Below are 14,799 nucleotides of genomic sequence, written 5' to 3'. Positions count from 1 at the left end.
TGTAGAATACAACAAAATAAACTACAATAATATAAAGAAATTAAACAAAACAAAATTGTACAATACCAGTAAGGTTAAATTTCTAATTAATAAAATTTAGGTGTTGATAAAAAAAGAAATGTATTTAATGTTTTTTTTTTTAGTTTATTGTGTAGTTAATGTTTTTTTTTTTTTGTTAATTCACATAGCCAAATAACTTAAATATTCCAAAAGTATCAATATTTATATTTTAGTACTTATTCGGTTATTTTTATTACAAGAGCAAATATATGTAATTATAGTTGTTCGTTAAGCGTACGGTCCGACACTATGACCTATCCTTTTTAAAATTAATTCGAAACTCCATAAACATCAGTTGTCCAACTAATCATCCTTGGAGACAACTATAAAACTCAAACAAAACTTATTTGATGCCATCCATTTAAAACTAATTTCTACAGCGTTCGGTAAATGATGAAACTTATTGTGAAATTTTATGTGTCCGTCACTCATTCGTGTAAAGCTTTGACTTATTTTTCTTGACTGAAATGTTAACAAAAAAATTCTATACTGCAACGTCTAATTATAGACTTCAGGTAAACAAATTAAAAAACGTCATGTTTGACGTACATAAACTACATATTTTCCTTTTAATTGTTGCTATGTTAATTAGCATCTATATGGCAATCTTCAGGATTTGACATTTGACACAGCGATAATCATTATAGTATTTTACATGATCTGACAAAAAAAAAACTTCTAGGAAAATCTTACTATTGTTATAAATGAGAATGTTTAGATGGATGGATGTTTGTTAGAAGGTTGTATTTTTTTGTATTACTAGCTGTCGCCCGTGACTCCGTCCGCGCGAAATAAAGAATATAGTAAGGTGTCTATGTATTCTTCCAGATTGTTCTACATTTGTGCTAAATTGCATCAAGATCTCTTCAGCCGTTCCGAAGACATCTTCAAAAAATCATCCATCCATACATCCATCTAAACATTCGCATTCATAATATTAGTAACATATGTGATTCGAAGGTATTTCCGGCAATTCTAAATGAACCTCTATTTTTAAAGAGGATATATCCTCTTCCTAGGCGTCACCCCTCTGACAAATTCATTTCCACTTCCCATCCTTTCCTTATAAGAAAAGGATGAGAAGGGAACGTGGACTAAAATTACGCCTCCGGCACCGCACTTAACAGACGAAAGGCGGAATTGCTTCCACTTCACGCCTGTCTTTTGCGTGGTCATGGTATTGCATCAGTCGATCCGGCCGTGCACCCTACAAATATTGTTATTGCGGGATCTACCACTGTAAATTATGCCTTTGCATTCATAAATTTGATAAAACTCATATTTTTTCTTAATATGTAACTTCGATCTCACAGTAAATGCGCGTTTTCTGTAGTTAAAATCGACGCCAGAGTAATAAACATGTTAAGGAGACAAGGATCAATATGGACCTTTTAATATTTTGATAATGTGTAATTAACAGAAAGAACAGTTCTCATTAATCTAATTTCAACTTGAATATTATACTCTTAATAAACATATTTTTTAGCACGGTCACAATAACCCGAAGTAACGTTACGGAACACCAACTGTTTATACTTGGCTGGTTATTGTTTAATTTTATTAACTTAACTCCATAAAGAAATAAGCGAATTGAGACATTAAAGTAACGTTTTAATAGTATTGCTTATGAACAAAATGAATATTATAGTTTTCTCGCCTGGGAATATATCCTTCAGAATGTTTGATGACTCAAACTTTAAGGATTTTGGCCCTTCATCCACAAGGCAAATTAACGCTGAAATCTGGCAGCTTTAGTCGCTAAGGAACTTACGCAATGTCGTACTTCATACACGGGCACGCATCGCTGACATTCTGTTCTTTCGTCGCCAAAATAAGTCGCTCGTTCCCCTTTTGTCAAGTTCGTCGTGAGAAAACGCTTTACGTTGCCTTGTGTAACTAACCTTAAGATGATACGACGATATAATCAAGTAACATTATCATTAACAGGACATTAAACATAAATACTTAAGTATCTAGAAACAAAACAAAACAACTATGTTTATTGGAAAAAGTCAACGCGATAAGATTCGTAATTTTTTTTTTGTAAGAAATGATTAATATCGTACGTGACTTTGAATGATAATATTAGATAGTTATTCAGAAAGTTATGCTTCAATGTTGCATGTTAAAATCATGCATCTTAATAAATAATATTAATGCGAAAATTTTGGTTGGATGGATGTTTGTTAAGTTACAGAAGACAATAAAATTTCAATTCAAACTTAACAGCAAATGTTCTGAGCAACAGCCGCACATCGAATAAAATATTAAATCATTATCAATTATATAATTTGATAGCTCATAATATGTGTCACACATGTAATCACAAAAGCTAAGCCGCACTTATCACCAATAAAATCCACGTCATATACCGATATTGAGAACTAAAATTCTCAGATTACCTCATAATTTGTAACAGATGAGTACTATATTACTAAAGATGTTTTTTTTATTATGGCAAAAGAGCATGCGGTCACCTGAATTCGCCGAAATAGCGATGCAACCCTTGGACATTTGCAATTGCAGATGCATTGTCTACTTTTAACCAACGGAGGATCTCCTTCTCATTATATAGGAAAAGGGTGGGAAGGGGAAGTGGATTAAAATTGGACCTCCGGCACATACACTCCTAAAGCAAACGCGGAATTACTTCCACTTCACCCCTGTCTTCTGTGTGGCCGTGGTATTTCACCGATCGATCCGGCCCATATATGCACCCAAAAATATTGTGGTGAGATCTACCATCGTTAAAAGTGTCAAGCTAGTCTTGGTTTAGAGGAACTATGGTATATAGAAGGTTCTTCATTTAACATTAAAAGTTGAGAGAAGACATTAGCGAATACGGTTGTACTTTTTCAGCCGGGACCGATGTATGTACTCTCTAAAAATTCACTCGTCAGTTAATCAACCATTTGAAGCTTCTTCCAAGGCTTGAATGGTTTTTAAATATATGTCTAGATATATAGATTTAAAACAGGTTACACTCTACACTTTAAATTTAGATAACTTTTTTAGTAACACAAAACAAAATAAACAAAACAAAACAAAATACAAAAGATATGTCAAATTTGATGACTTCTGTGGTGAGTCAATAATTTGAACAATAGATGGCGCTAATAAAATAGGATTAGTAATTATAATATATTTTATATTAATTAGATTATTTATTTAGAATAAGAGGTCACTTATATAAACGTAATATATAAAAAGATAATTATTTATTTATGTAATAACTGGCCACCGAGAACACCTTCGCCTAATTAATTTAAAAATAAATAAAATACCCTCCTTCGTTTTGAAGTCGGCTAAAAAGTAACGAGAGCTTTAGGCGCGAAGTGTAGTGCAAGATGTGATACGCAAGAAGTAACAACGAAATTTACTGTGGTCATGTAATTCATTGTGTATAGTGTATTATCAAACCGATGGTTCTAGTTAACATTTATCCAATTGTACTATAACTTTTGTGTTAATCATATTAAACTTTTGTGTACACTTAAAAACGGGGAAATTATTACGTGCATAGTGAACTGAACACAAAGTATTCATCCTTATTATACCAGTAAGTAAAAGTTTGCGTTTTATTTGTAGGCAGAGCTAGTTTATTTATAAGTAGCTTTCAGTTACTTGAACGGGGTAAAACGAATTTTATCTTCTTATGTTATTCTGTCTGTATTCGTTAGTTTTTATATTATATATTTGTATTATGTGCAGATTAATAATTTTATTTAATCACGAGTGTCAAATATATTTTATGAAACATATTTATCGAATGCCATAATTTTTTTGGCTTATGTATAAAATAAAACGTTGCGCAAGCGCATTTCGGACAGAAAAAGCCCCATTCATAATTTTTCACTTATTACATAGTTTCTCATGTAATAAATTTGATTTTCAAAATTATATCAATGTATTGGAAAAGTAACACACAACAAGAAATATTTATCTAAGCATTATATATGTATAGAATATAAAATAAAATATGTAAATATTTTTATTACATATACAAAAGTTAACTTTCAGTTATTAATTTCAGTATAAATAAATGAAATAATTAGGTAATGATTTTAACAAAATACTGGCCAAAAAGAATAAAATTTAAAATAAAACGTACCAACAAATCTATTCGTGGGATGAACAGTATTCGAATTTCACTCACACACCGGCCAGCTGTCAACGATCGCGCTGCTTCGTTTTCGCGCGCATGCACCTTCACTCACTGCAAAGATGTAACTGGCACGCACCGCAAACTCTCTTTTTCATTAGTTCGTTGATAATAAGCGGAAATGACGAGCGGTGACCAAATGACGTCATCTAGCTAACCCAATCCCATTGCAAAAACGATAACTATATTTAAATTTGGAAGCTATACTTTGTATGAACAATTGAATATATCACATTTGACAAAACATCAAAATTCAAAAACGTAACAACGTAACATTCCAACAAAAAAAATTATAGTCCAGTCGTTAATTATTATTTTTTTGTTGGAATTGCACAACTTTTTATTTTGTAATAATGACCAACCCTTTTTCTTTTCATATACTAGAGATAGTCGATTCTGTAATCGTACGAAGTACGGAAATTAAAAAAAAAATATTAATCTCTACTATACGAGCTTAGTTTTATTCATGTTTTTGTTTATTTATTCGCTAATTTGGATTCTTTATAATATAGTTTTAAAAAATTAATATGCATTAATATAATTGACATGACATTTAAGTTTGTTATAACATTAATAGCATCAAAAAAAAAACACGGGAAAGGAAAATAGAAATTTTTGATTGTTTATTGTAAATTATTGTTAGTATTAATTAAGTCTATTGTTTTCACAAAGAACAATGTAATTTCACATAAGGGAAGTCCTTTGCTCCTTAAATACAGTTTTCACTAGTTAGGCTGGTTTTACAGTCACGCCGCTAGACGCGCCGTTGGACAGCGCGCTGTTGGACAGCGCGCGTTTGAACAGCGGTGCACCAAAAACGACATTAGTACGGCGCGTTTCGCTGCTGTGAGACAGTCGTGTACAAACAGATACAAAATGAACGGCAATGCGGTTAGAGTACTGGCTATTTACTTTTTATGGAAAAAAAGGCAACAAAAACGTCGAAGAACAGTAGGTGTTGATCCTTATAACGCTACAAGGTTACTGAGAGGCGAACACGTAACATCTTTCTCTGATTTACGAGAAAATAGTTATAAATTTTATAAATATTTTCGCCTATCAACCAGCAGTTTCGACGAATTACTGTGCAAGTTAGAGTTTTCTTTACGAAGATCCAGCATACGTCGCATCCCCATAGCTCCAGTGGAAAAATTGGCGATTACTCTACGGCCGGGTCCCATAAACATCTTCTAATTCGCACTTCGTCAATAACTCGACCCGTATCGATGTGATTCATTTTGTACACAACAGTACCTAACGGCACGTCTCAACGGCGTGAGACTAAAACGCACAATGGCCGTAGAAGCGCACGAGCGGCGCGCGCTTCGACCGCGCCGCGCGAATAGGACGCGTTCAACGAACGGCGCTGCTCAAGCGCGCGAATTTGAAACGCTACTAATACCCCAATACATATCCGAGCGCGCGCGCTCCGACGGCGCTGCCGAAACGCGTGATTGTAAAACCAGCCTTAAGGAGCCAAGGCAACATTGAATTTTAAAAACTTAGTGTGCAATAATAAAGATTTTCTTTTTCATTTTCATTTTCATCAACTATGATTATTTTATTTTATTATATAATTCTAATATAGATAGCTATCGTTTGATTAACTGGATATTTACGTGGTCTAGCAATTAAAGTCGACCACTTGAAAGATTTTAATTTAATCAATATTGAAAATAATTATTTAATCGGTAAACCAAAAGTATTCGCGATACTGGCAAGCTTTTAAAAAAAATCAATATAAAGTTAACTCTCCTAATATATCTGCGAATTTAGTCAGCTTTTAAAACTTGGATAACTTTGTATGTTAATATTCTTTTTTTTTTTACTTTTATTTCTTAGCATGGTAACACATAGACCATCAATTTATATTATGATCACCAAGCCCTACAAATGAATAGGATATCCTCAATTTACTACTCTATATTGTTAATAGGGAATGTAGATACGGTATTGCCACACGCATTTGTAACTATGGCTTTCAGCTACTCTGGGACTTATAATAATAGATATTGTTGTCTCTATCTTATCACAGAGAATGTAAGAGATGAAAATATGTAGATTATTTATCCTTGTTCGCATTAAATAGTAGCGCATACCATCTTTAGACCACATCATCACTTAACATCAGGTGGGATCGTGGTCAAGCGCTAGCTTACCCCTAATAAATCTAATATAAAAAAAAAAATATGATGGAGAACAAAACCGTTTACACATTCTTCTGAAAAGGAATAAAAGTGCAAGACGCCTTGTCGACGAGGTATTCGCACAGTCAACGGTGTATTTCAGATCAAATTGCAGCTTGTAGAAAAGTCTACAAATCAATTTGCAAGCCACGTAAATAAATGGTAGAGTCAATAAAATAAACTACTACTACTGAGAACCAATTTAGCTCCAGCATGAAGCAGACGGAGATGCTCTCGCTCTATAATCAACCTAGTAAGATGAGTCGACTTGGGAATTATAGCAGGATGTATTTTTTCATAAGGCAGGTTAGCTGCATTTTGAAGCCTTATTATTATTATTTTAACAAGAAAAAATGTCACCTTAAAATTGTCACTGTAAAATTTGAAATGAAGGCTTTTCTTAATGTAATTATCTTACCCAGTCTTAATTTGACGCGCTTGAGTATTTACAACAAGCGCTTTGTTTACTTAGTATTCTTACCGGCTGTCCTAAAAGCGCGGCTCCATATGATGAGTTCTATGTATGGTGGGAATACTCGATATGTGTAACTGCCACGCTCGAGTTATTTCAAAATCTTCGTTTCGCCTGCCATAATTTATTTGGACTATAATATCTGATACAGACTTGTAATGCATTGCTTTACTCTCGTCGTAAAATTTGAAATTTATTTAGGCCGCGGAATGCACAACCTTCCTTGACTGAAGAATGTCTTACCTTAAATGTGTATGTTTTTTAATATGATCTTACCACAAACAGGTAATATTATTTATAAAAAAAATTTCACGGTTAGCATAATACTTTAGACGAATGGGCAAACACTCCAAATTCTGGTTTTTACTTTTTTTCTATAATTCAATAACTTTAGCTATATTGAAAATCGCGGAACATACTTTGGGCTTAAACGTTAGAAATTGAGGTACTGAACCTCAACCTTTTGATCCGTCTATTAAGAATCACCTGTATATATTTACGAAAGCGAAAACTTTGGATCACCTTTTAATCAATTTGCGGAAGAGAATGAACTCGAAATTTGATACGGTTAAAGTCAAGGTAACAAAAATCTTAGATTGAATTATGATCGAATCACCAATGTCATTTATATTAGCTAGTCAAATCGTCAAATGATAGAACTAAACATAAGACTTTTCGAATTTTTTACACATTATTATGTGCTATCTTCTACACATCCTGTTTCTACCTTTTTATTATTGTAAATCACCTACTGCTTTGCTGAATGTCATAATATACAAGGACATCCCCTTCAAACTACGAAGTGTGTCAGGAACGGCCAATGTGAAAGTTAACAACAGAGCAATGTTTGGTTACACGCTATTCTAAGTAGCCTTCGTTTTGAGAGATGAAATTAAATAGACGTAGGTACGTCAAATTCTAATCATAATGCGGTGGCCATAATGGTATTTGACTTTCTGGTTATTTAGTGAATTCATTTCGCTCTATAAATGCACAGTTTCTTTATGGTTGAGGGTTAGACGAATTTGCAAAATATGTTTAAGTTTGAATCGAGTGTGACCATTATTTTATTTATTTATTTTCCTCGACCTTGGCCCAAAATGATCATTTAAGCTTTTGAAGGGTTGTTAAGAAATATTTGTCAGTCAACACGCTGACACATCTTTGTGAAGGTTGCGTTTTGTGTTTATTTAACAATGCACGGATGATCCAAACTGCTGATTTTGTTTTGAGAATTAAAACTTTAAGTATGTTTCCTTACGACTGGATACAAGGTTTCCATACAGTCCGTATGATTTTTATGAAAATCCGGATGATTAATTGAAAAAAATGTTCACTTATAAGACACTGGTTAATATCCAAAAAGACCCGGATGTGACAAAGATCGAGTAAAATAATGACTTCATTTTGAGATCGAGAACAAGGCCAAGGTAATCGAAGTCTTAAAAAATTAAAGGAAGAAAGTATAATGAGAAATCGCATCTTAGTTTGTTCCGGGTTTTATCCGGAATGGCTGGACCAATTATGACTGGTACATACCAGTCATAATGACGGGAAGGGAGCTGATATACGCGGGCATATCATATACGTTTTATTATCCTGCGTTGACGAAATTGCGTGTGACCGCTAGTAACTAAGAAAGGTCGTGCATGCCATTTGCAATGCACGTTACACCAGCAAAAAGTTCGCAGAATGACAAGAACTGCAGTTTATATAATATATTTATTTAAAAATATTTTGAATCTATTGTTCCATGTTTTTTCTCAAAGTGTTTTTCATTGTTTACAAATAAAGACAGATGAAGGACGAATAAACTGACGCGTTGTGGTGCAAGAGTAACATCCCTAAGTCCATTTTCTCTGTCTTTTTATCAATAAAAAATACCACCAATACTTTGGTTGAACATGAGTTTCAAACAAAAAAACAAGATTTCTTTTCAAAATATTATTATAGACAACCAGAGCTGGGCATTAACTCGTTAATCCGTTAATCGTTAATTAACGAAGTTAACATTTTGCTTAACGGATTAACTTTTAAGTTAACTTCAAAAAGTGTTAACGCTTTTATTAACTTCCGTTAAACTCAACTTCCGTTAATAAAAGTCCGTTAATCGTTAAATTAGAAACTTGGAGACGTGCTGTCATCTTGTTTAAATTACGCGCCACGCCACGCTCGTAAGTTCAGCTATGTTGGGCGACTGTCGGCGACTCTAATGGTGAACGAAAGAGTTGATAATTGATATATGTGAAGTTCGGGAAAGACGTGACCAACAGGACAAAATCAAAAGAAGGTTCTAAATAGTGTATTTCATTACGAGTATATAAAAGCACGAGTATGTAATAGCCCACATCCCGAACGCTCTTCGTCCCTGCAATACACAACTTTTTGAGCAACTGCATTTAAACACTTTTTTACTCGTGCCTTTTTTTAGCTTTTCCAAACGTTCTCTTTCCCAACTGTCAAAATAATGTCTGTTAAAAAAGAAAAACCAACCACGAATTTTTTACAAAAAGAAATCATTGAAGTTTTTATGATTCATGCAAATATTTCTAAAAAGAAGCTCCTAATTTGTTACAATATCAGATTTAATGATTTGATTCAATGAATTAGGTTAGTTTTCATTTTATTTCATCTCATTAAATTGCATTTTCATTTCATATTAATAAAAATAATCAACTGAAGACTTGGTTGTTTGGGCATAGTTCCCTTTGCCTACCCAGAATGGGTGAATAAAAAAATCTCTGTTGGTACTCGTATTCTTTTACGGTTGGCGTCATTCATACTTGTCTCTAATACTAATGTGTACATTCTATAAATGTAGTCAAATTACTTTTTTAAACAAGTGACGCCACAATAAGTGTGAAATTAGTATGTATAATTTTGGTATGGTTAACTGTTAACGATTAACTTTAACTTGCGTTAAATTTTCGAGAATTTAACGTTTTAACGATTAACGAAGTTAATTTTTTAATTAACGAATTAACGAATAACTAAGTGAAATTTTCGATTAACTGTGCCCACCTGTGTAGACAACTCTTCAACCAAATTCTAGTATGCAAAGTTATGCAAAGAATTTTCTGTCTTTTTCTATAAGTACCTATTATGCCAACCAAGTTGTATTTTTCCGTCCGTTCATGTTACTTTTGACGTTATGCGTGTGACATTTTCTGTACCCTTGTGTATGTATGTTTGTAATCACACGCAAACAATTTAACCATCGCATTTAATTAAATTAAAAAGTTATAAAGTAGGACACGTTAAAACTTTTATTGTGTTAAATGTTTTATAAATTTTATAGGTCATAGAATAACGTCAAGCAAAATCAACGATTCTGGTTAATTTCTATTAATTTTTTTGTCTAATTAAAAATAAACAAAAACGAGATTCCATGCACGCGAGCTTTTTATTAACTATATAGAAAAGACGTGATAACCTAACCTGCACTGATTTTCACCATATGTTATTGTTACGGACAGTTATAGTTATATGGATAGTATTTTTATATTTTTTTATTTAGGTTCCCTACAGTCTAACACCAATACGTATCCAGTACCAATCTGGTATCGCAAAACAAAACCAATTGCAGATTATAAAACCATTTTAGACAGCAGCCAAGACGAAATATAATAAGGAAAAAAAAAAATTGGTACTTAGCACATAAACTGTTTTATGATTGTTAAAAAACATTCCGTGTTTACTTCCCAGCTTATTTACCATAGATCGAATTTGAACTCTAAAAGACAAAAACTGGTTAATTTTTTCCATTAAATAAGTCAGTTATGACACAATTATCATGCTTATTAACTCCTTAATAAGGAATTATGCGTTTAATACAAATCAAGAGATCTTGTTGGTCTTAATTGCTTAGGTTAGATTTGTTGAGCCGTTCCGGAGATATCTTCAAACAAACATCCATCCATCTAAACATTCTCATTTATAATAGAAGTAAGAAGTGAGATTTCTAACATTGTGGTAATAATAAAGCAATTAGATTTTAATTATTAACTTTGTAACAGTGATTAAAAAAACAATTTAATGTCGTTAAATTTAAATAATCATACACCCTTGTTTAATAACTAAGTGCTAGTTAAGTTTCTTTGTGGTCCATGTTTCTGCTATCACCAAACGGCTGATGGCCAAAGAGGGGATTTTAGATTTTTGTACAACATAAGCGACCACATAAATTGACACACAACAGAGGTATACGCCAGCAACAATGCAACAAGACAAATATGTTGCACGAATTGGCCGGTTCATCCGGTGATATACCACGACCACATAGAAGACACGCGGCAAGTGGTAGCAATTTTGCTTTTCGTCTCATGACTGTCGTGCCGGAGACCTAATTTTAAACTTCTTTCCCTTCCGGAAGTGGAATTGGATTTGCTGGAGGAGGAAATGCAAAGAGAAAATATTCTCTTTCCGCGCGTCCCATCTGAAGTTGCGGATGTCTATGCGAAGCGGTCGCATCTTTATTTCGGCAAATTAAGGTGAGCGCTCGCTCATTTGCCCCCTTATGATATAAAAAAATGTACACATTTTGCATCTAAATAATGATAAAATATATTTTCATTACCAAAATCTTATAGCTAGAACTATAAACATTTATCTAGTTTAGAACTACCCATGTGAAGACGGAGTGGGTTGTTAATGTTATCTAGTATATAGTTTCTAAAACATGCGTGCTTTATTTTATACCACTTAAGCGAGTCGGCGCTTATATCATAAATTACGTAATTCACTGACACATCAAGAATCTTAGTTGACCTCAGTTGGAGTTAGCTACATTTTCTTCAACTGGATTAAAAGTAGTAATAAAGTTAGTTTTATTTAGAAAAAAGCAAACCAAATCGAAAGAATAATAATGTCGACAGGTTACAAACACGATTTTGATATAAAATGAGTCTTTATCTATACAATTAATAAAAATTAAGTGTTCTTATGTGATATCGAAAAAAAGTTCGTATTTCGTGGACATGATGTATTTGTTTATAACGAAAAAAACAATATTTAAAAAATTTTGTCTCTCTGTCCGCAAATCCGCGTTTTTTATGGATATTCCCCGAAATGGTTTGAACATTTTTGAAGAGGCTTTTACTGAATGGTAAGCTTATATGTGCGGGAGAAACTTAGGCTATTTCTTTTCATTTATTTTTTTTCTACACTGAAGGTGCGGGCAACAACTAGTAGGCTATAAAGATAAAGTTCTTTCATCATCACAGAGATCCTAAGAACAAGCTTCCTTGCGTTTTTTTATTCGTTATTCTCGTCGAGAGAAGACGTATTGTGTTACAAAAAAAAGGATTTAATAGTTGGACAAAAAAGGCTAATACATGTAGTGTTTCGAAACAAATCGCATGAAACGAATGTCGTGCTGTGGCTCGCGGTCGCATTGTCACAACAGCATTTTACTAATCTTCATAGTTTTAACCATCTCCATTATCTGTGACATCAATTCACGGAGAACATTTTTGAATAGAGGTTTGTCATGTTCTTTAATGGTGCATTTCCTATACCGTGAAAACTGTAAGAAATTTGCAATCATAAAATTAGTTATTTTGGAAAAGTTTAATTGGAGATGATTTTTCGGAAACCAGGAGCTAAACAACCAAATATTAATTAAATCCCCCTTAGTCCCCATACGCACGGACGCTTTTTTTACGCGCTAAAATGCGTTCAAAAAAATATCTAATGCATTTCCGTATCTGTTCATATCTGTTAATCATTCTTCGTCGATGTTTCCTGAATTATAAGACAAAAGTTCTGATATAGAACGCATTTAACTTTATAAATCTTACTAATAATATTAATGCGACAGTTTAGATGGATGGATGGATGGATGTATGTTTGTTATAAGGTATCTCCAGAACGGGCCAAGAGAGTTCGATGAAATGAAATGAAATTGAATTTTGAAAATGAAATTTGGCATGGATTTTGACACAGTCTGGAAGAATACACAGGCTACTAATAAAGTTATTTTTACAGCTAGTCAACACATAAATATAAGCATTGTTTGAAATACGTACCATAGATGTTTTGGTTTTATATGCCAGACCATTCACATAACAAATAAAGATTGACATTATAAAAAAACTGATCATTTTATAAGGATTATACTGTTCACTGCCTCTGTTTCGTTAACTCGAATAATTATTAAATTATTAAAAAAAATATGTTACACATTTTTATCGCGAATCTATTAAACCAAAAACTAAAAACTAAACTAAAGACATTAGAATTGAAACCTATATTCAGCGTTGAAAAATATCCGTACACAAAAATCATCTAACCAAGATGCTGTGACCAAAATCTTAAAGCGCATGCTTAATGCCCCATTCAGGAATACCCAGTGAACGAGAGGGATACACCGACAGGAGGAAAGAGGATAGCATGATAACTTACAAAACTCGGCGAAAGCCCTGGCTCACCAATCACTGAACAATCTTACACCTAACGGTAATAGGTTATGTCATTCCTATGTATTGCACCTTTTGTCATTTGTCAAAATATATTTGAATTTCTTTCAACACGCAAAGAAAAAGCACACAAATATGTTACGTACGTTCTAATAGGATACGGTCGTAACTCTAACTGCATTATGTCTAGATTTTAGGTCACCAGAACCGTTCTGAACTGGCCACTTAAATTGGAGAGAGGCGTGTTAAGTACTTACATGGTTTAAATGGTGTCGATGACAGTTATCCCATAGATAAAGGCACATAGAATCCGTCTTTACCGGGCCTAGGGCCGTGTTGAAATCGGTGATGAGAATAACACGAATATATTCACGTAAAACCGCGATCGAAGAACGAGACGATCCAGCACAGGTTATGGTTGCGGTACTGTTTATTTATAAGCGCGGCGGGTGTGCAATGGCACATTTATTTTCGGCAGTATGCGGTTGCTTGGACTGTATTATATTTTATTTTGCTGCAAACGGTGTTAGAACTAATGTGGAGAAAAAAAATCAATCGGGAGACGCGTCAGTTAGTGGCCATCTTGTATCTGGCTGGGTCGCAGGGGCGAGGGAGCCGCGCATGCGCGCCAGCAGCGCCAGACTTCACGGCCTAGAACAGATTTTGGAGACGGCATCCCTTTCTATTCCCACTAATTCTTACACGTTACAATAAAAAAGCATCAGAGATACAGACCAATATTAATGCTGATGCTGATTATATTTAGGAAGTTATATTACGTTAAATTCGCGATTACATCACCAGCGATTATCATAATTTTAACTGGCAATTCAGCAGCAAGTTGTGCGCATGTTCATAAAGTGTCATTATTAAAAAGTATTCTTTTCGGCGGCATAATTCATTAGGGGGCGTTCATAAATTATGTGAGGTGTTTTTGAAATTTCAGACCCTCCCCCCCCCCCTGGTGAGATGTCGTGAGATTTTATTCAACCCCCTCCCCCCATCCCCCAATCTCACGTGATATTTTTAATACATTTAATATATGTATACTGTATATTTCGAAACATATATTTTTTATATTTTTTTTTTCGTGGGAGATGGTGGCTTGACAGTCAGTAAATGTATAACGTCGAAGTATAAATGAAATAATTTCTTTTAGAAGGAATTAGGGAATGATCTTAATCGTATTACGAGTACGCTTAAGATTAAATCTTAAGCATGTACATTGTACAATCTGGATTAAATGGACCAAAATAGTATAATTTTTTTTGTTTCATTAAGAAAAAATACGTGATATTTGCCGAGACCTCCCCTACCTCCAACGTAAGATTAGGTGAGATTTGACTAGATCCCCTACCCCAGGGCTGTAGCTAGAGTTGAATTTGAGGTAGGGCAGCATTGATTACAGGTAGGTCGGAAGTAAACAATTTATCATAATTGATTTGCACTCGAAGCATGGGTTCCTAAATCAATCATCATGTATATCACTAACCTCTAGGTCAG

At 33.7% G+C, this 14,799-nt stretch overlaps 1 protein-coding gene across 2 annotated transcripts in view; it reads right to left on the bottom strand.

Annotated features, from left to right (window-relative positions):
* The window catches only part of LOC106721301 (putative fatty acyl-CoA reductase CG5065), a 33,594-nt gene extending 19,713 nt beyond the window's left edge, over positions 1-13,881 (bottom strand). The window contains exon 1 of one of the 2 annotated variants that reach the window (XM_014516223.2): positions 13,554-13,881. The gene's annotated coding sequence lies outside the window, so the exon portion shown is untranslated. Of the gene's footprint in view, positions 1-4,171; positions 4,305-13,553 lie in introns of those variants that run through there. The other variant, XM_014516222.2, reaches the window with a different exon arrangement.
* Positions 13,882-14,799: the final 918 nt, after the last annotated feature.

The sequence above is a fragment of the Papilio machaon genome, chromosome 19, assembly GCF_912999745.1.
Source record: "Papilio machaon chromosome 19, ilPapMach1.1, whole genome shotgun sequence".
Classification (NCBI taxonomy): Eukaryota; Metazoa; Arthropoda; class Insecta; order Lepidoptera; family Papilionidae; genus Papilio; species Papilio machaon.
The sequence above is the reverse complement of the archived record's forward strand: the minus strand, read 5'-3'. Positions and strand labels throughout refer to the sequence as shown.